Raw genomic sequence first — 27,548 nt, 5'->3', positions numbered from 1 at the left:
GGTCATGTGACCGGAGAATGCCTGGAGAACGTATCACTTACGGCAGGTCATGTGACCACAGACACGGATATACATATTTCCCACTTGACGTCACAACATACAGGCATTTTCCCGGCGCCATTGTTTGTGGGCAGGTTTAGCCTTTGTTTACAGCCAAAGGAGCTCATTGTGGTAGTTTTGTGTTGGGTTAATGGTTGCACTAATCAATAGTTGAGTTAAACATGGATTCTTAGTAAGGGAAGTTGGCAAGTCAGATCTGTAACTTTGGGATAAGGATTGGCTCTCAGGGCTGGGTCGGTCGGGCTGGGCTCGCGTCAGCAGCTACAGTCTATGGGCTGGAGGAACAGGCCGCCACCGCCGCATTCTTCTCCCCGCTCAACGGCTGTGAGCCCAGCCCCGCTTCGCACCCAGCCCTACCGACCCAGCCCTTAAATCCTTATCCCGAAGTTACAGGTCAACTACTGTCTGCATACACAATCAAAGACAAGGGAGGCTGGCCCAACTGACTGTTTGGTGATTTTTGCGACAGTGCCGCGGCGCTTGTGGCCACTAGGGCACTTGACGTGTAAGTTACCGGTCTAGCGCCCATAGTGGCCAAAAGTTACACAGTGTGCCTTTAAAAAATAAGTAATTTGTTACATTTCCACACCCAACCATTAGTTAGTAAATTAAATTTGTTTGTTTTAAAATGATCAACAGACAGTTTGAAACACACTGTAAACCTGAATAAGTTACCATAACTCAAGGCAATCCATTGCCTTCATTTTTTTTAAGTTGATTAACTTAAAAGTCAAAATTTTCCAGAACTTAAAAAGTTTGATGACTGGCTTCTTGTACTTTTTGATAACAGGTAAATCAAAGTGCTATTTGAATTAATTAATAATCCCTATTTGAAACAATATGACTTTATCATTCTTAGCATGTAATTATTTAATTCTATTAAGCTGTACTTAACTTGTGTTTTTAAGTTATGCTTTCTTATAAACAAATATTCTTCCATTTACTCAAAAATTATTAGTTAAAGTTACTCAAAAACTTGACATAATTAAGTTAATAGAACTTATTTCTATATTGAGTATAAACTACCTAATCTATATTTAATCACTATGAACATTCGGGTTTACAGTGAAAAATGAAATAACCAGACAGCAATCAATGCATCACATCATAACCGACCAATCAGGTTAAACGTAATTCACCGCACAAAACAGCATTGAATGAAGGTTGTTTTCTCAGTTTTAGAGTTCATACATGTATTTATATTTAGTGCATGAGAACTGTTTTATTTTTAATTGAATTCATTTATTTTTTTAGATAATTTACTTTTTTGACAAACCATTTATTTATACAGATGTCTTTGTGTAGAATAAATGAAGTTCTAATTGTGTAAGATTTGGTCTCTTCCTTTTTAAGTTTATCATGAGATGTTTACTGTATTCAAGGGAACCGTACCAAGATTTATTACCACTAATAAAGATTGAGCACTATTTAAATGAGCTGCTTTTTAATTGCAGTTGAGTATTTTCTGTATGACTTACTTGTACTTGTGTACTTCTACTAGACTAAGATATACTGTATCAGTACTCTTTATACCTATGCTGATTTGACAGATCCTCGGTTTGAAGTATTCTTTACATTGACCCTTTTAGGTTTGTACTTTGTCCAAATCATGCAAACGACTCAAAATGTCTGGAATCTGCAATCATATCCAGCCTTTGTTCCTATGAGGCAGCTGCAGCATGCTTATGCAATAGGAAAATTATTTAAAGGCATAAAATTACATACGAATAACCTTAAAAAAACACCTAAATTCAAGAGCACTCTAAACAGTATTTTGGCACTGTTTTTAACCCTTGCTGCCTACAGTGGACACACTAATGAGTTGTGGAGGTGGATTGCTTTGGGATATGTTCTTTGCTGAAACATGAATGTATGTTCTGTTCCTTTGTCTTATTTGTTCTTCTCTTTTTTGTCATTTAAAAGACAGAAGAAACTGTAACGCCTTCTTTAGCTGTCTCAAGGTACAACAAAGCTTTTGTAATGGATCTCTGGTTAAGGTGAGGGAGAGTACACAGTGTTTTTTTTTCCCCCCCAGCTATCAGTGCTTCTTAGCTGATATGTTCCTGAAACATTGTCACCTATAGCAAGGGCTTAGCTGGGCTCGGAGGCCAAGTCTCCAGCCAATATCAACCTTTCACCTGGCCTTTAAAATCCAGCAGACAGTCTCTCAGAGGCCAGGCAGTAAGCTGGAGGTGGAAGTTCAACAAATATCTGCAATTACCGCTTTGTATTCTTACAGAAACAAGTTTAGGAAAACTTTCAGTAGCAGCTCCAGTTCTTAATAGAAATGCACTTGTGCAGCTGAGATATGTCAGTAGTGTTGATTTTGATGGCAAATTTTGGTATTTTCATACTTTGTGTTTGTCAAGCTTAATCATCAGGACTATTTCAGACAAAAAAAAAACATTAAGATTTTAGTCAACTAAATCTGTTAATAATTTGTAATCTAAATTATCCATCCATCCATCCATTTTCAGAACCGTTTTGTCCTATTTCAGGGTTGTGGGGGTCTGCCAATTCCTATCTCCGGCTCACACTGTACTAAATTATTAATTTTATTTATTTATTATTCATTTATTTCAAGCAATTGAATAAAAACAGAAAAAGCTTTAGTAGTGTGTGTACATACATTTTTCCATTTGTGGCCTACATGCCTAATATACATGATATTCAATTCAACTTAATTCATACAGCACAAATCACAACAGTCGTTTCAAAGCGGTATCAAATGTTAAATTCTTAAGAAAATAAACCCAACCAAATGTGTATCAACATAAATGCTGTGGATAAACATGAATACATACACTGTTTGAAAAGCATAAGATTTTATTGCAGCAGAAATGACGTGAGGCACAATCATAAACTTGAGTGAACTTTTCTTTGTTTTCACTCTTAACTTCTACTTAAGGCCCCGTTCACACGAAGACGGGTTTTAATGTAAACTGTGACGTTTTTATCGTTTACGCGTCCACATGGCATCAACGATTTTGAAGACGAATACGACAACTTCTGAAAACAGGTTCAAGAGTAGGAAAGTTTGTAAACACCACCCACTGAGTTGTTGTGTGGTCGGCGTATACACCTTAGCTCCACCTCTCTCTTAAACCTGCATGTGTGACCCCCCCTACAACAACACAGTAACAATGGCAACAAAACAGAAGCTGTACCTTGTAGGGGTTGAACGACTTCATAATTTTAAAAGTAGACTTTATGTGCATACTAGTTGAGTTGATGTCAACTAGTCGATAGCGTCACCAAGAGTCGAAGCCAAGACAAGTGGCAGCCGAGTGTCAGTGTGGTGACCGTAGGTGGCGACCAGTTCCAACCCCTGCAGCTTCTCAGCGGACATCACCCCCCCAAAAACACGTTTGTAATTCTTCTCCAGTCTGCATTAACTTCACTCACCGGAGCGTCGTGTTTAAGGGGGCGTAAATAGCTCTTTAATAGCTATGAAAATGTTTATGTATTTGACGTAGCACTCTTCTTCTCTACCTCCGAGAAGCTGCAGGGGTCACAGATTTTGGCACATCGGCTTTGGTGAAGGAAGCTGAAGCTATTGTAAAAACAGCCCAAACAAAGTCTAAAAGCCCAGCTCTGAGGAAGCCTCGGGGTTTAACAGTTACCGTAACAGTACCCTTTTTGTGTGGACTCGTACATTAATACCCATTTAAGGGGAAAGCATTTTTGTTTTGTTTCCATGTGGACAAAGCCTAAAAAGACACTTTAGTGCTCAGATGTAGTGAAATATGACTACTCTAAGGACACCGTGGCCTGTATCCAGACAAGCGTGTGCTGGCAGCGGTGTTTGCTGGAGTCATCACAGCATCCTATTTCGGCTTGGTTATGTCGATAAAAATGGCCCAAAAGTACATTTTTAGTTACACCCCTATTGACCAGTCATGAAGTACAACATCCAATGAGGATGAAAAATGAGGAATAAATAGCCACTGTTCCAGCAACTTCCTCTATTCAACTCCACATGAATGATTAGCCTGCATGAGTTAGCTTGTTACCAGCAGACATGAGTAATAAGTGAGACTCTGCATTAAACCAGGCCTCCCCAAATACTTTTAAAGAGTTATAACCTGGCGAAAAGTAACAGCTTACGCACATTGTTCCATTTCTTCCATGTGATCGGTATTAGAACACGAGTCGTCTTAGATCTTCACCACACATCTAGCTTACTTGCTTTTGGATAAATTTACTGGTTTGTCCCTCCTTCCATGCATCGGATGCTTAACCAACTAGTCCGTGACTTTGAAAAGTCATGTGTGAACATTAGTTTATTTTTTTTTGTTGACAAAAACTATGAATACCTTTTGTTCACGTTTTGTTTTGTTTTTTTTATCATTCGTTATCTTGTATTTGGCAGGTGAAAGAATGTTGTCTATGAAACCTACGGCAAATATTTTTCATCAACGAAATAAACACTGATTCGGTGCAACCAAAAAACCTTGCTGTTTACCCCCTAATAAAGATATTATTGCAGAACACAGCCTAAAGGCAAAGATCTTGTGACAAGAGACTGTGTTGTTTATTTGAAAATCTGCCACAAATCTGTCAGAGCTTGTGATCAAAGCTGAAACAAGGGTAATGTTGAGGAAAGAACTTTTCAATAGATTTTTTTTTTCCACAAGCAGGAAATGATGAGGCAAAAAGCTAGATTTTGTGGATGACTAAATATTCATGGTTTATACCGAATACCGGTGCATATTTTCGTTATGATATACATTTTTAATATACTGCCGTACCTGTGTATTTGATTACACAACTTTCAGAACGCTACGCTGCGCCGCGTTTCAAACTGGACCCTTTTCAACATTGCACTTCTAAATAGGAAGGTAAACAGTAGCGCTCTGGTGTTAGTTATGGTGTAAATCATACGTGTAAATGGATCAGAAAGACACAATTAAAAGCTATGAAGCTGCTTGTGAACATGTGCTTGCGTGCGCATGCCTCTGCTACAGGAGAACAACACGGTTAGCTTAGCATGTCGGCAGTAATACACAAAAAAGAGAGCAAAGGATCACAATTTGTAATTCCTATAATGCAGAAATAAGTCCTGGTGGAGCTGCAAACAGAATGCTACCTTATTCACCATAAGAACACCACCACACCTAGCTAGAATCAAGCTAATGCTAAAGCTAAGCTCGTGTGGCAAAAGCCATTGGGCTGCTGTTGCAAACTTGTATTTCTACTAGTGTGGAATTATTCTACAATATTCACTCATTATGACATCTTTACAACTCATGGCTCTAGTCAGAGTTCTGTTTACAAATTGTCACAGGTCTAAATGTACCCAGAAAGTAATCATTCCAAAATGCTTTGAATTATATGTATTGAGATTCTTAGGCATTGAAATGAACTTGTACACAACGCTCCCATCGGTGTATTAAAGTATTAGGAATGAGAGCTCCTTCTTTTACAGCAATAACTTAGATTCATAGCTTAACACAATCTTCGTTGCAACTAACTGTCTATAAAGAAAATGGGTAAAACTGAGATTCACTCCCTCAAGTTTAATGATTTGCCATTAGAAATAGATCTCTGTACAGAATGAGTTGATTGGGGAAGACACTTACAAGCCTACAAATCTGCCTGCTGGCTGCACACGAGCATTTTCCTCTTTATATTTAATGAAGTTAAGTGCCAGACAATTTGCACTTACTTGCAATGTTTTTTTTCTTTTTTGTTTTTTTTTAGAGACAGAGGAGTGAGTGGTGTTTAGATGTGTCCCCTGTTTAATGTCCTTTTGAGTGATATCATTTGGATTTTTGCTTTATTTTCATCCGTCTATATATTTGTATGAAACAAATAGGGTATGAAATTATGAGAACATTTGCTGTGAATGCATGTCATAGTAATGCACAGGTTATATTCTACAATAAAGCAATATCTCTGAACTGAGGTGTACTTGAACTACTGTGAATTGGATAATGCACAACAGATGAACAGGAAAACAGATGTTTGAATGTCGAGAAAGTGAGACAAACAGACAAACATGTTCAATTCCGCCAATAATCCTGTCAAAAAATCTTGCGCTACATGTTACGGTTTGACTAGTGTTCATGTTATCCAGTGACTGGAAGTGAATGCAGAGTTTCATCTGAAGTTTGTGAAAGGGCACTGGTACAAAGACAGGCTTAGCTCTTGGGCCAGGGCGGATTCACTAAAGGTTTGGGGGTATGAAAACATGTGAAAACATCACTCCACGCGCTAATAACCCATACAAACTCGAGGGAGTCAAGACTGAGTGTCTTCAGCGCGTCAGAATGCGCCCTAAATCCATTTAGCGCGTTTTGCTCTAATGAATATGTACAGTAGGCGGAGCTCGCAAGGCGAGCAAAAAATGGGAGGAGGACATGCAAATAATGCAGTGGACGCAATGGATTTCATCAAATCAGGGAACAGTTTTGCGGGTGATTGTTTTAGCACAGGAAAATAGTACGACCCACAAGCAGGTGCAAACACACACGCAGAGATCAGCTGCAGGTAAATGTTCACACAAAACACAGCAGAGATTAAAAAAAAAAAAGGCTCCAGTTAACCTTTCTAGTAATAAAAATAACTCCTGGAGAGAAAAAGCTGGATGCCTGAAGCCCGTGTGGAGTCCGGTACGTGTGTGTCCACTGCGGTGCAGTGTCAGAGGGTCGCTGTGCGTGGACCTCCATGGGTGTCGCTTCGGACGCACAGCTCTAGTGAGCTTTTGTGTCTTTCTCTCCATGTTTTGATGTCAATAAACTCTTGTGTTGCTTTGATGGAAGGCCAGAATCAGCTGATCAGATGCGTAATTTACGCATGGTGCAAGGGTCACATATGAGAGTGTGCGTCACTCAGCGCTGCTCAGACCTGCTGGATAATGGTCAGTAGATCATCTTCAAATGATGCTGATTGACTAATTGACAGACTGTGTTGCTGCAATAACTCATATCAATGGCAATCAACAGATCAATAGGACAGTTTCTGTCCAAATCTGCCTGTTTTTCATGGACTGATCAGAGCAAAGTTACAGGACCTGACGGAACAGCCACATTAAATTAGTGGGACAAATATCATTAGGTTTTAAAGTTGTTGTTTTTTTTAAATCTTTTTTTTCAGAATCAGAATCAGAATCAACTTTATTGACCAAGAATGTATGTTATACACACAAGGACTTGGTGAACTGTGCTCTCTCTAATAGTGTAAATATTAAATAATAACAATCAACTAGAAAAAATTATAATAAATATAAACATAAATATAAACAGTAGTTAGACTAGAATGTGCAAAACTAAATAAAATAAAATAAAATAAAATGTTTATTTAGTTTTCTACATTCTTAAATGTTTGTGCAGTGACAGAGAAGTCCATCTGTCTCCAAACACTCATTTAAATAGGGCGGTCTGCACCACTTCTGCACGTGCACTAATCATTGCTGCAAACTTAGTGAATTCTTTATTTATTTAGGATTTAGGGAGCAACTGATTTACCACCCTTTATTTCAGATCTTAGTGAATCCACCCTTCTGTGTATTAGTTGAACTCGTGATGAGTTTATCTGGTGATACGTCACAGCATAAGCATCTCCAATCACACGGCTGCATGGGAGTTAATGATTCTCTGGTAGGATGTAATTAAATGTTTCACAAATATTGTTTTGGAACCATAATCACACTTTTTAAAGGACATTTTCCTGTTAAACGAGTGGCTGAGGGTTAGCAGTGTGGGATTTCAGCGTAATAAATATAAAACCAATAACAGTAGTTTACTTTAGTACGCTATTCACCATGTTTGGTACGGTTTTTAGGAAGTTTAATAGCTTGAAAAGTCATCAGAATAGGGAAAGATGATGAAACTGATGCAGAAATAAGGCAGAAATTGATGAACTCAAACAGAATTGGGGAAATTTCTACTCATTCCTACTAGTAAAGTTTCATTGTCTTTTTGTTAGAATGGAACATAGGTTGAATTTACCTTTTTTCTTTTGTCTTTTGCAATCTTGTTCAGAAACACTTCTTTTGTTATACTGGGTGAAATCAGATTTCTAAATTGACAAGTATAATTGCGTTTTGGACATTTTTCCATCGAAGGATGTTTTGGAGCCTCGTAGCTCCCGTGAAATCTCATCCCGTGTGACTTTTCTACAGGAAACAAAAAGTCGTCCCTTGTCATGAAACAAAATGGAATTTTAGGGAGAAAAATGGCCTCCCAAGAAATGACCTTCACTTATGGAAAATGGTTCACGAATGCTACCTCACAGAGTAATGCATTTCTTTTTAAAAGTATTTCCCTAAAGAAAACCTAATTTAAATAAGACTTTTTACCGACCTTTGCTTTGACGATGAGATCTGACGTGGGATGTTGTTAATCTGACTAAAACACAGAAACGGTGCTAGAGATTCACTTCTGGTCGTGTGACATTAAGGAAGTGTTCATGTGGAAAATAGGGAGAAGATTCTCATTTGTTGGAAAGGTTCCATTCCAGTAATCTGCTCATATGTGGAATCATTTGTGAGGCCAAACCTAAAGAACGGGTTGAAAAAGCTAGTTTTAAAAGTACAAAGCTAAGAATCTCTCAATCACTTTAGCATTTTTTTACATTGCCATGCTCCTTTGATTCATGAGCTGGCAGCCTAACAAGATGACTGACGGTTTGTTTATCCTATTATTCAGCATGAAAGGAATATAATTGGATAAAGATACAAAATTTCCACGATTACAGATTTTTGACATTTGACAATATCTGAGATTTAAATTTCAAACCAGACTTGGTCACAATCACAAAAAACATGTTTTTTTTAAGATATTAAATGCAAACAACCTGATGCTTTATACCCTAGCAACATTCCTGCTTTTACTGTATATTCATTTAGATTACACAATCATAAAGGAGAAAAGTTTCAAGATTTTATCCATTGAATTTCTTTTCCAGAAAGGACAAAAAAGCAAATGACAAAAACATTTTTTTTATATCCACACGACGAAACATTTCCTTTTACCACCTGTATTGCATATGCAGCTCAATAATAGCCACTCATTCCTACTAGTAAAGTTTAATTGTCTTTTTTTGTTAGAATGGAACATACTTTTATTCTTTTGTCTTCTGCAATCCTGTTCAGAAACACTTCTTTTTTGTTATACTGGGTGAAATGGTCCTTTTCTAACAGATTTTCACAAAATAAAAGCAATACTTCTAAATTGACAAAGTATAATTGCACTTTGGACATGTTTCCATTGAAGAATGTTTTTAGAGCCTCGTAACTCCCATGAAATCTCATCCCGTGTGACTTTTCTACAAGAAGACAGACGTTCCAAACCTACTTAGAACACTCTGTATACACACTATACCTTTCTGGAAAGAACTTATTTGCATTGCATGCAACTTTTTAACACCTTAATGATCCTCATTAAAGACTTAATGAAACTAAAAAGTCATATTTCAATGCACATACTTTTCTTTATATAATAGGTGAAAGCAACTATGATTTTATTTTTTGTCCCAACGACTGCCACAGATTACAAAGTAAAGATGAATACCCCAGAGAATCTGCACAAACTGCTTGACACAGCAGATAGTTTGCAACGTCTCCCTAATTAACGAAGAGTATAATTGGAGATAAACGACATTGCATTTTTTTTTTTTTTTAGCAATTTTGTGATGCAATTTGTGCAAAGTTTTCAGCAAGTCAAAAGTGCCAAATAGATCTTTGATCTTTTTATGTTTCATAAAAATAAGTTGGCCTGTTACGCTACATCTGATGCTGCACAAGTATGACTTGCTCTTCCTTCAGTTGTCTGGATACATGGTGGAAAAGGTCACATTGTGGGTGGGCGGTAAGAGAACATCATCTGTATACATATGCCCACCAGACCAGTGGAAGCACATTCCTACCGCGGTTGGCCAGTCACTCTCCATTAGCAAACAGTGCAGCATAATTGGAACTGAGGGGACGGGGAATTTACTCACTGACAAAAACAAAGAAGCTATAGTGCATAATTAGGCTGCAGTCCAGACAGAAAGGAAAAATATGCCAGTTGGCAAACTAGCCACTTAGACCCCCGCCAGGACGTCTACCAGGAAAGTGGGCTTCACAAAAACCAACAATAGCGTACACTGTTGACATTTTTAGAAATACATCGCTGTGAACTGGTTTTTAGATTTTATTGTTGGAGTTAGGTGTTGGCCTGGGTACAACCATTTTTTTTACTGTAATTGTTTCTTAACTTGTGTACATTGTCCAAGTCAGTGTTTAAGTCAAATGTGTCAAATTCAAGGCCGGTGGTGAAATCCGGCCCTTAGTGCTTATTGCCCACGGGACAAAATAAAATGATGGAAAATCAAGTATCATTGTGTAAATTACAAAATAATGGATACAATTTTTTTTTAAATCTCAAATTGATGGAAATAACTTAATGAAAAAAAAAAGAAAAGTGTAAATTTCCTCAAGTTATTCTACTAAATTAAAACATTGTTCATAATATCAAGGAAATGTAAGTGAATTTAAGTTTGAGGTCACTTAATGCTTGGATATTTTTGGTCTCTATACTATGCTTTAGACGTAGAAGTGCAAATTAGAGCACATTAATGTTGAAATTGCTCTTCTTGCTAAAATTTGGGGCCCACTTGAGATCAAACTGGTCTCTATGTGGCCCCTGAACTAAAATGACCTAAAATTGCCAGTGCTCCCGTAAATGACCTGCTATCAGTCTTTTATTCTAATATGGGACAAAAACATAGATCTACTGTATCTATTGATCTATATATCAATAGTTTAATAATACAGAAAATACAACAAATATAAGTAGTTCTTTTTTCCACAATATGCACAACTATAACATCATATTGCACTCTCACCTTAAAACAGTCAAATCTTCCCCACCCCTTAAATGTCCCATATCATGCTATTTTTCACCCATCTCCATTTGTTCTAAGAACCTCAAAAACATAGTATTTGAGGTTTATTTTCCCAAACTCGCCTGTTTTCCAGAGTTTTAGCCTCTGAAAAGTCACTTTCTGATCAACTCTACACAAACAGGCTGGTTTGTGGCCTACTTATGCATATTCATGAGTGGGCGTGTGTCTATAGACGGGACACTGATTTCTTCATCCCCGCACGGTGACGTAGGGCCAGAGGACAGCCCGCCCTCCTCCCACCCACTCCATAGCTGAGTTCATGCTGCTTTATAAACATGTGACAGAGCGTGGGGGCGGGGCATTTACAGGTACATACATTGACTGTAGAAAATACATACATAGCACTGTGCAAAGGACGCTGAAATGCTCACCTTTGTGGGCATGTCTGTTTACATGTCAAGCTTCCTGGAGGCTCTAACTAACGATTGACGGAAACAATGAAAAAAACACTGTTCATGTGTATGAAGCCCGAATAGCACTTTATGATGTTTAAAGCACAGAAAAGTCGATTTAGCTTAACATGGGCCCTTTAAGATTTCCTACCATGACTCCCTCTTCCCTGTTCCCTTCCCCCTCACACAGTGACATGCCGTGACCGCTAGGGTTGGGTAGGCACGTTGCAAATCGAGACCACCAATGACAATTTCATATGTTTCTGCTGTCAAGTGTTCATTCAATTCAAATTAAATTTATTTGTATAAAGCAATTCCCAACAGTCATCTCAATGCGCTTATCAGAATATAAAATTCTTAATAAGAAAGGAAAAAGCCAACAAGATCCACATGAACAAGTATTTAACCATCTAACAAAATCAACATCATAAACACCATTAAAGAAACATAAACAATTATTTAATAGAGCCTCCATACTCTCCCAACAAGATATATCTCATGACACGGCAGCACATCCGTTGTTTGTGTTGGAAACACAGAGAAAATGACAAAAACAACTCAGAACAGCCTCAGTGAGGAGCATCCACAAAGCCATTCCTTCCTTTTGTACCATTCACTGTAGAAAATACCAACAATGTTCTGACCTTATCTTTGCTGAAGCTCTGGTAACTCAGGTGTTGGTCTCCATCTTTTAAAAGCTGTCGTTTTTCCTCAAAAAGAAGTTTCTCTATCATCTCTAGTGCTGTCATCCTGCCTGTAGTGTTATCACGCCCACTAGCTAGGGAACGTAGCAGCAGCGGTCATGTGGCATCTATTCACTAATGTACTGTGAACTTAGGTATATCATTTAGCATAGCGCGGCTACGTGCAAAGGCAGCTCTCTACGCTGCATTTGCACATAAATGGTTGTCATCTTGGGGACCTGACTGCGCATGCGCAAACACGTCAAATCACACAATGAGAACGGAGGCAGAGGAGCAACATGCCTTTGGGAGGGGGCGCGGCCTCCCTCTGCCTTACAGCGGTGTGAAAAGAAAAAGAATAAAAAAGGCTGTGCAGCTGTTCAAGGAAATAGCATTGTTTAGTATTTTGGGCTATGAAATGCACAAAATGCGGACACTTTCAAACTTATAGGTACTGTAGGCTATTGGAAATGGAAAAATAAATAATTTAGAATTATATTATAATTAAAAGAAATAATCAAAATATCAATTCACCTTTGGGTAGGCACTGCCTACCTTGCCTACCCTGACGGCACGTCACTGCCCTCACATACAGTAGGTGTAACACTGCCCTCTTTTTTTATATCCTCCTTATAATTAAGTGTTTCTTATTCTTCCTTAGGGACGGCTGGTGATGATCACAATTATGCAATAAAGTTAATTAATTGCATAAAAACAAAACATGCATGGCTGTCTTAAAAAGACTTCACATAGTGTTGACCTTTAACAGCATGTGCAGACAAAACAAAACAAACAAAAAACTAAATCTAATTCACATGACCCAAATTCATAGTTGGAGCCTCATGGCTTTTAAAAATATACAATGAAAAAAAATAAAGACCTTCAAAGTGATGAGTCCCAGTTAAACCTAAGTTTTAAAATAATAATGATATTGTTTTTAAGGCAAGGCAAATTTATTTGTATAGCGCATTTCATACACAAGGCAATTCAATGTGCTTTACGTGATCAAAAAGTTCAACAGAAAACATTCAACAGCTTAAAAATCAATAAGAACATTAAAATCATCAGCAAAAACATTAAATCATCAATAACATCATTAAAAATCTCCCACTCAATGACATGCAACAGAGAAAAAGAGTGCCTTTAACTTGGATTTAAAAATGTTCACAACTCATAAAGTTTATTACTGCTACAGTTTACTTCCGTATTATTATTTTTTTCTATTTCAGTATTAGGCCTGGTGTTTGTTTTTTTACAAACTTGCAAACCCATGCTACTTTAGCAATATTATATGAAACTTTTATCTGAAAATATCAGCATTACGCACAACAGCTGCAGCAGCATGTGTAGAAGAACACACAAATCTAGTATTTACGCAGCTGACTAACTGTTGAAAAGCATTTGAAATCATCTACAGAACAAAAATGGTAGTTGCATCTGCTAGAGCACATGTGTCAAACTCACTGCCCAGGGGCCAAATCCGGCTCTTTGGAGCATCTAATTCGGTCTGCAGGAGAAAGTAACAATGACGGAGAAAACATGAATCATTGTGTAAATTAAACTCAACAATATTTCCAGGGACTCACAGCTTTCCTGGTGATTATATCGCACGATTGTAGTCATTATTATTTTTAAACTGTGGAAAAAAACTCAAAATTCCTACAAAATCATTCAATTTTCCTCAAATTATGACATATTTCACTTAATTAAATAGAAATTGGTCACAAAAAACGAGAACATTTACAGTGAAGACCCTGTTGGGACTGATATCTGTCACTTATTGCTTGGATATGATAGGTTTCTTACATATTTTGTGTTTTATGTATACATAGAAGTGCAAACTATGGCACAATAATACGAAATAACTTGCCCACTTTAGATAAAACAGCTCCGTATTTGTTTGTTTGTTTGACCCTCCTGTGTTTGAGACTAAAACACATATTTGCAACTTCACATACTGTGAACGAAAAGCAGGGGTGGAAAGTAACGAATTACATTTACTCTCGTTACTGTAATTGAGTAGCTTTTTTGTGTACTTCTACTTTTTTGAGTACTTTCTAAAATCTGTTTTACTTTTACTTAAGTTAATTTTGTTTCAAGTAACAGTACTTCACAACAATGGAAATAGATTCCGTTGCATCCTCTCTCCCACCGCAGCCTCTCCCGCCCTCCCGCAGCACCTCGTCCTCACGGGGGTCCTGGGCCTCCCTATAGATCTCGCTGGTCTCTGCAGATCCTCCCCCCCCCCGGAGTCTCTCGTGCACCTTGTCCTCCAGCAGTGCCTGATAAACCACTGTGCATCTTTACGCATTGTGTGTGCGTTTCTTTTTATAACAGCTACATGTGTAGCCAATTGATCAGCAGTTTTGCGCAATGATCATGTGATTTCAATAACAATTATTATTAATATAAAACTGTATTTGTAGGCACGTGCGCGTCACTCTGGGGCATCAGAATAATTTTTTTCCTCCTTTGTTTTTACAAATATATCCATCGTATGTGATATGTGTTGTGAAATGTGCAATGTTTGATTATTTCACACAAATGTATCAATTTCATCCTTCTCCTGTTGGGGGCGGGGTTTCCCATATCTCATGATTTTGTGCATATGGCAGGGTCAGAGCTGCCGTGGAGATGCGCATATTATCTTGCCAGGTTTTTTTAATAAATCCCAAACGTTGCTTATATGTGACATACGCTTTCATTTTTACATACGCAGCGTTTATAAATGAGGCCCCTGAAGAATGTTTCTGTTACACTATTACACGATTACCTCTCATAAGTTCATTAAGCATTTTTTTTATGTTTTCTTTGATTTTTATGCACAATTTATGCATAATCAATGTAATGTGTTCATTAGACAGTTTGTTTTAAATACATAGATGCATGCAATGTTTTTGACATTCCACCTAGAATGTTTCATAGACTTTATATAACATACTGTATGCATTTCTTGCTTTCAGAGATGTTTTATTGGATGTATTGACACAAGCACTTACCTCATCAAATTGACATTTATTTTATTTTATTTATCCAGGTTAGTCACACATGTCTTGTTTTCATGCATGTTATTTTGAAATTATATTCTTTAATAATAGTAATAATAATATTTTAAAAAAAAGAACCTCATTTGATCTTTATACACGTCTTACTTGAGTAGATTTTTACACCAGTAACTTTACTTCTACTTAAGTAGGTTTTTTCTTACTCTTTCCACCCCTGGCAAAGACCCACAAGTTCCCGACTAAAGGATTTGGATAAACAACAGCAACTGGTTTATTTCTTTGTCGCTGCAAATATTTGGAACGTTATCTGCATTCCAGAGTTTATTTCTATAAGGCAACGGAGAACAGGAAATGAATACATCGATGAAATAGTTAGGATTGCTCATGACTCCCACGGGACAAATGTAATCTACAATCGGAGAATGTAAGGAAAAAAATATTCAATTACCACAAATGATCCGACACATTTGATAAGACAGTAATTTCCAATGACCCCATGGGCCATTGGAAAAAGATCTCTTTGTAATAGGAAAGAAGTGAAGCAGTCAAAGGAATAATGATAGTAGAACAATACCGTCCATTGGCAAAAAACAACAGAGCACCTGCTACAATATTCCCAAGTGAGTGAGATAATGTAAATGGGAATAGGCGTTTAGGTGTAATTTATCTGTGAAAACACATTTTCATCATCACTGGAATTCTCAGCTTTGTTATGCTAACTGGAGCTGTGTATTTTACTTATGCCACGAGCTTTAAAGCTGTTTTAATAAAGAGCAAGTTTGCATCAGTGTAAGAGTAGGTTTCCACTATAATGTCCAAAAAAATTTAAAAAAAAATTATTTTTCATTTCTGGTGGAAATGAAATGCTCAAGTTGCTAATTAATACATGCTGATTCATAAATAATGAAATGTTTGAGGTAATATGATAAAAAGCAGTGTATTAAAACACAAGTGACACTGTCATAGTTACTCAGGATGTGAAATTTTAAAAAGTAACATTTAGAAGTGGGACAGCCAGAGACTGCAGATTTGATACATGACATAGAACAGCTCTTTCACAGTAAAAGTGACATAGAGAAGAATGTGTGAATAATCCCAAATGTGTTACATAAAAATAAGTAAACATGTCTATGACAGGAAAGGGGGTTCCCAACATCAATCAATATTTTATAATATTGTAATGAAACATTTTCAAGATACACAAATTCTAAAACTAAAGTTATAGTATAGTTTGTCCTGATGGTGGCGCTGCAGGAAAGGTCAAAGGTCATATCATCACGACCAATAGGTTTCATACTCTAGTGGTCATTAATGTTGTCAGTAAATTTGAGAAGATTTGGATGAAAACTATTCAATTCATAAATTAAGTCTCATTTAAAAAGTTGTCCTGATGGTGGCGCTAGAGAACAGGTCAATGTTTCATTATCAAGGGATTATTTATGTATTCAACAAATAAACAAAGTGTCTGACACAAAAACTTGGTCAACAATTTTCTGAAAATATTTTTATGGAGGCAAATATCCCTGGGGTCAGATTGACCCCATAGCGTAAAATGTGTAAAATTTAGTTTCCTTTTTTTTTTAGTTTAAACTAAATGCACTTTATTTCAAATCAATGACCTGAAGCTGACATATTTCTCGTTACCAAAGGTATTTTGACGTTTTACACGATTAAATAAAATGTCTGTTGCACGGCTGTGATAACGTTAAGTGTCAGAACACATCCAGACACCTGACCGATAGCGCTCTATTATCATGTGACTTTTAGATACAAACGTCAGAGGACAGGCTTATTTCAGGGGCCAAATATGGAGCAGTTTATCTTAAGTGGGCCACAGACTTTAGGCGGGAAAATGAGAAATGTCATCATTATTGTGCTTTAGTTTGAACTTCCACATATAAATAAAGTATAAAATATGTGCGACATCGATAATATCAAAGCGTGGCAAATATCAGTCCCTGCAGGATGTTCACTTTAAATGTCAGTTTTGATTTTGCAGCCAATTTTTATTCAATTTAGGGAAATTTTGTGAAATAATTTGAAGAAATAATTTTGGAAAAATTGAGAGTTATTTTAACAATTTGAGATGTTAACAGTTCATGTCTCTTTTAGTCTTGTCTTTTAATATATGTTGTGTTTTATTTATTTATTTATTTATTTATTTATTTATTTATTTATTTATTTATTTATTTATTTATTTATTTATTTATTTATTTATTTATTTTTTAATCCTGTAGCACTTTGAGATTTGGCATCAAATGTAAAGTGCATTACAAATAAAATGTATCATTATTATTATTATTATTATTATTATTATTATTATTATTATTATTATTATTATTATTATTATTATTATTATTATTTTTAAATGACCGCCGTCATGTGATACAAGCATGGAGTAAAAGTGAACCCTGCTAATATTGTGGAGTTTCATTACATTTGTGTATTAATTAGGAGATATCTAGGTGAGATATTTACAATTGAATTAATTTACTTTGCACAAAAAAAATCATGGTTTCTTTGACTTTTATGCTTTTTCCTGCGGGCCCAATTGGATGATCTAAAGGGATGGATTTCACCCTCGGGTCTTGAGTTTAACACGTGGATTAGGTTTTCTTTGCAAATTCTATTCCTTTTTCTTTTTCATTTAAACTAAACACATTTCATTTCAAATCAATGACCTGAAGCTGACCTATTTCTTGTCACCAAATGTGTTTTGATGTTTTACACGGTTAAATGAAATGTTGTGTTTATCGTCTAGTGTCTGTTGTACGGCTGCGATAATGTTACGTGTCTGAACACATCCAGACACCTGACCTATGGCTCTCGATTATCATGTGACTTTTAGATACAAACTTTAGAAGAGAGGCTTATCCCAGCGGTGTCAACTCTCCATTGTTGTGTTCGACGTGTGGAGCGCAAAGGACAAAGTTCATCACATATTTCATGTGTATCTAAAAATGTCCTTTTTTGCTCTCACACAGACAAGCAGGGAGCTCCAGAGGACATCCCACTTTGTCTCTGACTTTGGTTCTAACAGCACGTTGTGGGAAGGAATGAGGGGTGGGGGTGACAGGTCCTCTAACCAGCCAAGCTTTGCCGGCTGTAATTGGAGTTCAGGAACTAGTGGAGGCTTCTGGGTGTAATTGGACCGCAGGCAGAAACTTGTGTGGATGGTTGTCAAAGACACACACGCCTCTTTTCAATGGCCATCTCAATTACTCTCCCAGCAAAAGCTCCACATTGCCGGGCCATTGACACGGCAACCTCAATTTCTCCCCTAAATGTGTGTGTGGGTGGTGGCGAGGGGTTTAATGAGCCTCAGCTTTATCATTGGGTCCATGGAGAGCTCAGATTTATGATGCACAAGTAGGGCTGGGAGATATAGAGTTTTCTGTGTATGTGATATAGAACATTACAATATTGCCTATATATATATATATATATAGCTTATTTTGTCTCAAAAATACTCAATTTAGGAGTGGCTTTTGTTGGTACTTCTCAGAAAAGCATAAATATGAACTACTCTGAGTAAATGTGTGAAGACAAACTTGAAGTGCACATGTCTATGGTGGCTGAGAAGTGTAAATCACATTTACAAATACCACAACAAATGTACAATTTTGGAAACAATTATACGTAATTATCTAAAAAATCCAAATGCCAAAACATTTCAAATTTTGTTGTGAAATTTGTAAAACAAATGCACATAATTTGCTTAAAAAAATAAATGACAAATCACCAAACACTTTTATAAATGTTGAAACAATGGCGCATTGTAAGTGTAGAAGTGTTTCCATATTTGTTCATTTGTTTTGAATTTTTGTAAAAGTGTTTCGTGATTTGTCATTTATTTTATTAAGTGTTATGGTTATTTTAACCATGGTTAAATGCAATATTATTATGTGAAATATGCTTTTAAAGTGCTCGGATTTTGGCCGAACATGGTATCAACGAAAAGGTCTGGTCCCCCCGAGTCCAAAAATGTGCTTGGTTTTCAGGTAGAGCCCAAATTGAGCCCACTAGAGCCAAAATGCATCATTTTCAAGCTGAAAAAAGTGTAAAAACAATTTTTATTTATTTTTTTATTTTTTATTTTTTTCCTACGACAGTTTTTTCGGACTTTTTTGCGTTCCGTCTTTGTGGGCTACTGTGGCGTAATGTGAGCCCGCCCCTTCTTTGTTTACATTTGTTTACCCTAGGCTATATGTGTGCCACAGGCATGTTTCATTTTTTATTCACACTATGCTGAGATGCTACGAGAAGAGTTTATTTTTTATTGTAATGTCAAATGTTATAAAATATGTAGTTATCTGATTTTTTAATTAGAAAATCTAAGCTACTGTGAAGTTGCTGTTGCACTTTTGCTTAAACCTGGGATAAAGCTTGAAATTGTTGAATGGCAGAGCCTCATTTACTTACAGTTACACTTTTGACAATATATCTGATGTCTGCAGTAATTTTTAAGAGCGTAAAAAAATCATGAAAAATTGAATCGAAACAAATTTTTCTTAAAAAAAAAATTGAAGATTTTAGGCAAAATTGCTCAGCCCTAGTATCAGCTGACAGATTTTATTCCTTTGAGTCCGAATATGTGCTCGGTTTTTGGATAGAGTCTGAAAGGCCCCGCTGGAGGCCCCGGAAGGTCTGTGTTTTCTTCTGCCTCGGTCAACGGATGGAAGTACAGAGTATTTTATTTTATTTTTATTCAATTACACATACATGCAAACCCAGGTATAGAGACCAAAATCATCATTCTAGTTTTAATAGTATAAAAGTTATGAGACATACTGCAAAAAAATCATTTTAATTCTTTATTTGAATTAAAATTATTGAGATTTATATCGTATATCGCAATTTTGAGAAAAAATATTGAATTATGAGTTTTGGTCCATATCGCCAAGCCTTATGCACAAATGATTCCAACACTTCCATAGATATTTATGCAGATAACTCCACAGAATGAAGTGATTGACAGGCAGACACAGACAAACAGGAAGAATGACAGTCATTTACAGCACTTTGTTTTTCTCACTATAGAAGTCTGCCTGCTGTGAGGCACCCTCCCAATCCCCCCCAACCCCCCAAAAAACCCCACATCATCATCATCCTTTTCCTCATGCTAATTATTTTCAGTTACAAAAGCTACAGCTGACATGTAGTAAAAGGAGAATGTTGAGCAGGCAAGACAAGCCTTTTGTGTTTTTTTTTCAATTTATTCTGAAAGTCATTCATTCATCAGACAGTCCTGTTCAGGGTTTTTTTTTTGGGGGCGGGGGGTGTGTGCCAGTGCCCATTACCAGCTCTTATTGGCCACGTTAACGCGAGAGCTTTATTTCCCCTTTAATTCAGAATTCAAGTTAAATCTGAATTAGGTGGCTGGTTTATTCAGCTTTTAATCCTGAATGAAATAATTCCTCGATCTTGCAAATGTTTAATTCCGCTATAAGTTAATTTCTGTTGTTCTGCACATGCTCGTCCTGTCGAGAGGATGTGCTGGTCACGACATAATCCAAGATGGCCGCCCGACACAAGCAGGACTAGAGCTGAGACTATTTATTTAATAAGAGCCTTAGAAGATGTGGAAATAATGGACAGAGTGGATGGAGGGACGCAGAAACTTGTGGACATTAACACAGAGTTATTACGCTCATGAAACAGGCTTTATCGGGGACATGAAGCCCTTTTGGGGCATCCACGTACAGGCTGCACAGGCTGTAATGTCACCAAGTTTATCATTATACCGATTGTTAGAGCTACTATCTTTACCAGGGAGCAGATATTTATTCCTAGTTATTGTTTTGCTGTATTTTAATGGGATTTTTTTTTGTTTACAGGTGATTAGTTCTTATCTCCTTCTCCTGCTCAGCTGACCAAAGTGAAACAATGCGTTATTGTCAAGCTGCTTTTTCAAAACTACAATCAAAATAAAAGTGAAAGCAGTTCTAATCATGTGGTCTTCTATGTTGTAGCCGAAAAGAAAAAGTTTGTTTTGTGTTTTTTCCTGATAGGCGTGATACGTCACGTTCTCCCCCCGTCCAATAAGAACCCTTCCCAACCCCCAGACCTAAAGCGGAATTTAATCAAGCCGAATAAACGTTTTTACCATGTAAAGCTAATAATAATTATTTAATAGAAAAAAACACCATGTAACCATGGCCAATGGGCGCTAGACAGGAGGAACCTCTTAGACGGGACACCAAAAACAAACAACTTCATACAACCTACCTATCATACATGTTTTTGGATGATGGGATGATACAGCAGTACCCATAGAAAACTCATGCAAACTCCACTCAAACCACTCAAGTGCCGACCAACCTAGAACCTAGAACATTCTGAAAGTCATTCCATCCAATCCTTGTACGTTTGAATGAACATCTTGTCCCTGCTCTTCACGTGTAGCACATTAAATAAGTTTACTGTAACATCCCTCAACCTGTACATCCTCATCCTTCACTGTAGAAGACTTTTTAGGGTAGAGACTGTTGTCTGAAACTTTTTTATAGGACTGAAGAAAACTTGTTCATAAAATATTATTTAATTGGTTAACCATAGGTTCATCTGGCTTTGTAAGACTGTATCAAAGCCTGCTGATGGAAAAATATGGAGGTTTATTAGGTTTAGACGAACAATCTAAGTGTGTTATGGGCAGCCTTAAGGAGGCGGGGTTAGGTCTTATTTTATGGCAGTGACTCCCAACCTCTTATGGATCTTGACCCCATTTTGATATCACCATTTTCTGACGACCCCAAAGACAAAATTGGTTTTTAATCATGTTTTTATTTAAAAAAGCAGAATTAGTGACAAATTGTGCCAGCTTTTTTATTTTTTATACTGCATTTTATTTTAACTAGATTTACGGTATATTTGAAAATGAGAAAGTACAGTATAGAATACAGTCATTTAAGATTGTTTGTTGTTTTATCTTTAAAACTAATTTAAGAAACCAACATTTATTTTTTATTTTTTAATCAATTAGTAGACATTTCAGGCGACCCCATTTAAATTCCGGGCAACCCCAAATGGGGTCATGACCCCGAGGTTGAAAAACACTGGAATTAACAGAGACAGTGATGATGCCATTCTGCTTCTTTCACCCTCTGTCTTCTATGAAATGCTGTGGTGTAAAAAAAAAAAGCACATACATTTGGATCTTACCTTCTGCAATAAAATAAATACATTTTTAAAATTGCAATAATAAAACATGCATTGCTGTTGCAAAAAGATTGCACGACATGCATAGTATTTTCCTTCGACAGCATGTGCAGACAAGGCAAAAAAAAAAAAAAGAATGTTTCCTTCTTAAATAATGTTTAATATTGTAAACAAAAAAAAAAGGTCCACATTATTGAAATGAATGTCAGAATCAGAAAATAAATTATTCCCTGTGACTTTCATATGCATTTGTCAACTTGTCTGTTTTCCAAGTTAAAGCAAGTTTTTTTTGATTATCTAGCACCTAATAATCAAACATATTGAAAAAAATATATAAGAATGGTTCATCTTTAGGAGCAGTAGAGTGGGGGTGGGGGATATTGACTCCCTACATTGGTCCGTCTGCTTCCATCGACTTTTAAACAACATCAAGGCTCCAAACGAATCAATTTGACGCCTAAACAATGTGTTTCATCTGTTCAATCTACTCTGTATTATTGGTCTCTGTTTTGTGCTTGTTGGTGCATTATGCACTGATCCACAATGTCAGTATAATTTTACAACTATATATTACAATACAGAGAACACACAAACTGATTATTCTTAAAAAAAAACACCAGATTTAAAACATCAAAACCTTATTTAACTCAAAACTGTCCAAATGATTTATAAAGCAAGCAAAGGTGCACTTCCAAAAGGGCTGCAGTAAAGATTTTTTTTACAGAATCGAGGGGAAAATACTTTAAGCGGAAAATTACATTTCAAGATGCAATATGCCAGAACAACAGGGAAAAGGATGAGCAAAACAATAGCATGTGGTTAAATTATGGAACAAATAAAGAATGACATCAAACAAAGCAGCAACATAAACCCGTTTAAAAAGCTTTTTAAGTCATATTTTAGTAAGTATAAAAAAGATGAGCAAAAATTTACAGAGGACTGTACTAATATATGTATTTAATGACAGAAAATACTGTATATAAATACTTGATAACCATATGTATATATTGTGATAGAGTATATTATGAATTGAAATGTTACCACTCTATTTTTGTGTTATTTATAATTGTATAGGTGATATTTATGAAATAAATATTACATAGTAAAATATTAATAATGTGCGTGTGTGTTAGATGTACATGTATAAATTGTATATATAAAATACATAAATAGGAGAGTTAAAAAGAAAGAAAGGACATGAGTTATTGTCTAAATTAACAAATAAGTCAGTTGTAATAAGGTAACAATTTCAATTAAACTTCATTTTCCCACGCTTTTATCACATGACTGCAGACATTTTAAAATTTGGAATTGTTCAAACAACTAAATTTTCCTGAAAATATTTCACACAATTTCCCAAAATTAAATAAAAATTGATTGCAAAATCAATGAAATTTAAAAGAGAAAATCTTGAAGGGACTGATATCTGTCACTTATTGTTTGGATATTGTCGGTGCGTTACACACTTTAAATACTTTTATAGGTGGAAGTGGAAACTAGGGCCCATGAATGATGAAAATGCTCATTTTATCGCCTATAATCTATATTTGGCCCCTGATTTAAAATGAGTATGACACCCCTGTTTGTCATAGATTTTAATCACATAACTTTTGGAGATAATACCTATTTTTTTCCTGTTGTCTGGCCTGTGTAGCCACAGGCAGGAGTTGGATGTTGTCTGTTTACGATTGGCAGACGCAGATGGCTTCTCCTGGCTTCTAACCAAACCTCTTTATCACTCTGACACTGTGGTGGCACATCCCTGATGAGAGGAGAGGATAAAACCTTCCCCAGGATACAACTGAGCGAGAGGCTCTGGATTCAAAGTATTGACGAGCTCTAGGGTTTTCAACATGAGGCGACCTGTTTGCCAGGGCGTCAGGGATCTGAACGTTTGGCCCCGTTAATATACGTTCCAGATGTCTTTGTGTGGCTTGGCTCTCTCCATTATCTCTTCAAAGTCAATGTTGAATTGGAGTTTCACATTGGCAACACGGGTTGGTGGGGGGGAGGGGCTAATTGAAGGATTATCTGCTGCTGCTGCTGCTGCTGCTGCTGCTGACCGACTGGCCTTAAATGAAGCTGTCATAGGGCCAAAACATGGTTTTATTCTCAGCTAAATTAAAGATATTACAAAAGAAAAAAAAGTTTCACAAAGTGTTTTCATATAATTTAATTTCATGCACATAAGGCTGTGTGTTCAAACGTGACACTGTAATAAGCTTTCAAAGTGGGGAAAAAAATCTCTCAATTCTTTCTTTACTTCATATCTCACACTTAGTAAATCCCACTGTCGTACAATTTAGTCAGAGCCCTAACTGTACACATTCTCCAGAATGAAACTAATTCATTCATGAATCAACAGAAAACATGCTGAGTGGATGGTTTTTTCCACTTACAACATTCGAGATGAAAATAAGCCAAACACCCAAAAGAAAAAAAGGAAACACTTGACGTTTTATACAAAAGGTTGTCATTACGTTGTCATTATCATGACATGACACCTGTCATTAGCATGAATAAGGTGTTGTGAAGGCTGTCATTAAGTGTTGTTTGTTACCCTAACCCCCCAACCCTGGATTTCCACTGGATGTGTATCTGCTCCAAAACTACAGCGCTGTGTAACTACAGCGCAATCTCCAGTCCAGCAATCAAATTAAATAAAACTTTATTTATGAAGTGCTTTTCATATATAAAATATGATTTAAAGTGATTTACATCTTTAAAACCTAACTTAAAATAAAAAAAATATCTTACGCCAAGAAACCCCAAAAACATCACACAAACCCACACATACAAACAGTAAAAATCCCCACCACCTCTGTTGCAGGAAGGAATCAGAAGATCCTGCTAATTCACATGTAATCACACAATATATGTGTTTTTCAACCATGGATAAGTGGAATATTTATATGTGAAATATCATTTTAAAAGTGCTCAAATCGGGTTTGGGCTCCACAAGTCTGAATACGTGCTTGGTCCAAACTTCACTCACTGGGCCCGAAATGCACAATTTTCAGGACGGAAAAAAAGTTGATGAAAATGTGGTACCAGCAGACCCTGGGTCCAAAATGGGCCCGCTGGAGGCCCCAGAAGGGGTACCCTCAGTCAATAGATGGAATTACGATCCGCCTTGAATACGGAGTATTTTATTTTGAAAATAATCACACGTGTCTATTCTGTGTCTATGCATTACTTCCTGTCCCGTGTGGGCTGATCTTTGTTAAATTGCTGCAGCACAGCTACAACTACAGCGTCCAGTGAAATAAGAAGGGCTGTGTATCTGCTGCAGACGACTCCAGCATGATGGAGCAGATACGGATGCGGTGGAATTGACTTTAATGGACAAAAACATGGCTGTAAGGTTGATTGGAGTCACTAAATTGCCCATAGGAGTGAATGAGAGTGAGTGGTTGTTTGTCTGTGTTGCCCTGCGATGGACTGGCACCCTGTCCAGGGTGTACCCCCGCCCAGGGCCCAATGAGAGCCGGAGATTGGCACCTGCAGACCCCCGCAACCCTGTCAAACAGGAATAAGTGGGTCTGAAAATGGATGGATGGACTTTAATGGAAACCTATCAGCTGCATTGCAGTTCCACAGCAGTTTCGGAACAGTCTTGGATGCAGTGGAAAGTGGGGGTAACCCTTCGTTACCGTAACCCCTAACCATAGGCGTAGTTTGATATTTTTGCCAGGGGGGTAAAAATAGAAGAAAAAAATGAATTAAATGTATAGAATGTCTCGAGATTGGCACCAACCACAATGTGTGTAACATATACAATAATGCAAAAAATATTAGTAACGTTATTTATAATGTTGACTACAAAAAATTGCATTGACGCATTGTTTAATGTAAAATCATGAAATAATCAGGCCAGCGGCCGCTTTCTGCTTCAGTTACTCTATTTTAACATAAAGAATGAGTGTAAAGTTGCTCAAATTAAGCAGTGTTATTATTTATTATGTTCTACATGATATATGATACAACACTGGATACATGTGCTTTAATATGGGAGATACACTAACATGGAGTTAAACACTTGCTGTCAGTTGTAAATCACTAATTTAGACACAGGTAGGATAGATAAGGATTAAAAAGCATTTAAATGTTCAACAACGTAGATTATGCCATTAAAAGTCTCTAACAACGCTGAATACATGCACACTCCTGTGCATGTATTCATGTATTCAGCATGTATTCAGCGCACTCCTCCATTGGAACAGCACGGCTCAAGATTTTTCTGAAATAAATATTTCAATAATTTCTCTTCAGTTACCAAATAACTTCAAAAAAGCATAAATATCCATTGATTACAGTGTTGTTGTTTTTTTTTTTTTATATATTCATCTATGCTGCCCTTGAATCGCCCCTTGGGGATAAATAAAATTTAATTGAGTTTCAATAAATCCTGTTCAAGCCTAATCCAACATGTAAAGATGTTGTGAGAGATGGAATAACAACCCATTCAATCTGAGCTATCAAAAGTTCTTTTACACTTCCACAGACGGATTGTTTGTAAAATACTCTTTTCTGTTTTCCATGAAGGTGTTTCAAAAAAAGGAAATGACAGTCTATTTTTTGGATGCCAAGAACCTGCCATGAATCCCAAATGGGCTGATAAAGAAAGGAAGGCTTTCTTTTTTTTCATCCTGAGGGAAGAGGTCCACGGCCACAATCTGTTGCTTTATCCGTGGAGACCACAGTTCCATGTATGAATAATAAACCACAGCCATGGAGTGTAGAAAACGATCATCCTCGAGTGCACATTCTTTCAGCATCATAAACAAGTTGACTTATAGGTACAGATTGTTGAGGTGTGTGTGCTGATATTACAGAGGAATCCAATTCCACAGAGAGCACTGGCTATTTCACCATCTATGATGTTAAATCATAACCGAGCGTCGATGGCCACAAAGTCAAGCATAAAAAAACACCGTATTTGAAAATTCTCACCATGTGTGTTTCTTTGTTTCTAAACCTTTTTTTCTCACATATTTTACAATTATCTACAACTTTGCGTATGACCTCAACCAGTTAAAACATGATTATTACAATTGGAATTTTTACAACAAAACAAACTCAAGGCCCGGGGGCCAAACCCGGCCCTTTAGAGCAGTGGTTCTCAAACCTTTTTTACCCCCTTTCTCTTACTTTTGAATCCAAGTTCCCCCTCATGTCCGACGACAACATTTTGCTCAGAATTCTATGAAAAAACAACTATAGAGCATTATGGGTAAAGTAGTAATAACACACATTTTAAATAATCTTATTTTGTAAATAAGTGGAAAGAAACAGTATTTAGTGCCTCTATAATAGATGCATTTGTATTATTATTTATTTTATTTTATTTTTTTTAT

This window comes from Gouania willdenowi, chromosome 7 (genome assembly GCF_900634775.1).
Source record: "Gouania willdenowi chromosome 7, fGouWil2.1, whole genome shotgun sequence".
NCBI lineage: Eukaryota > Metazoa > Chordata > Actinopteri > Blenniiformes > Gobiesocidae > Gouania > Gouania willdenowi.
This window is presented reverse-complemented; position numbering follows the sequence as displayed.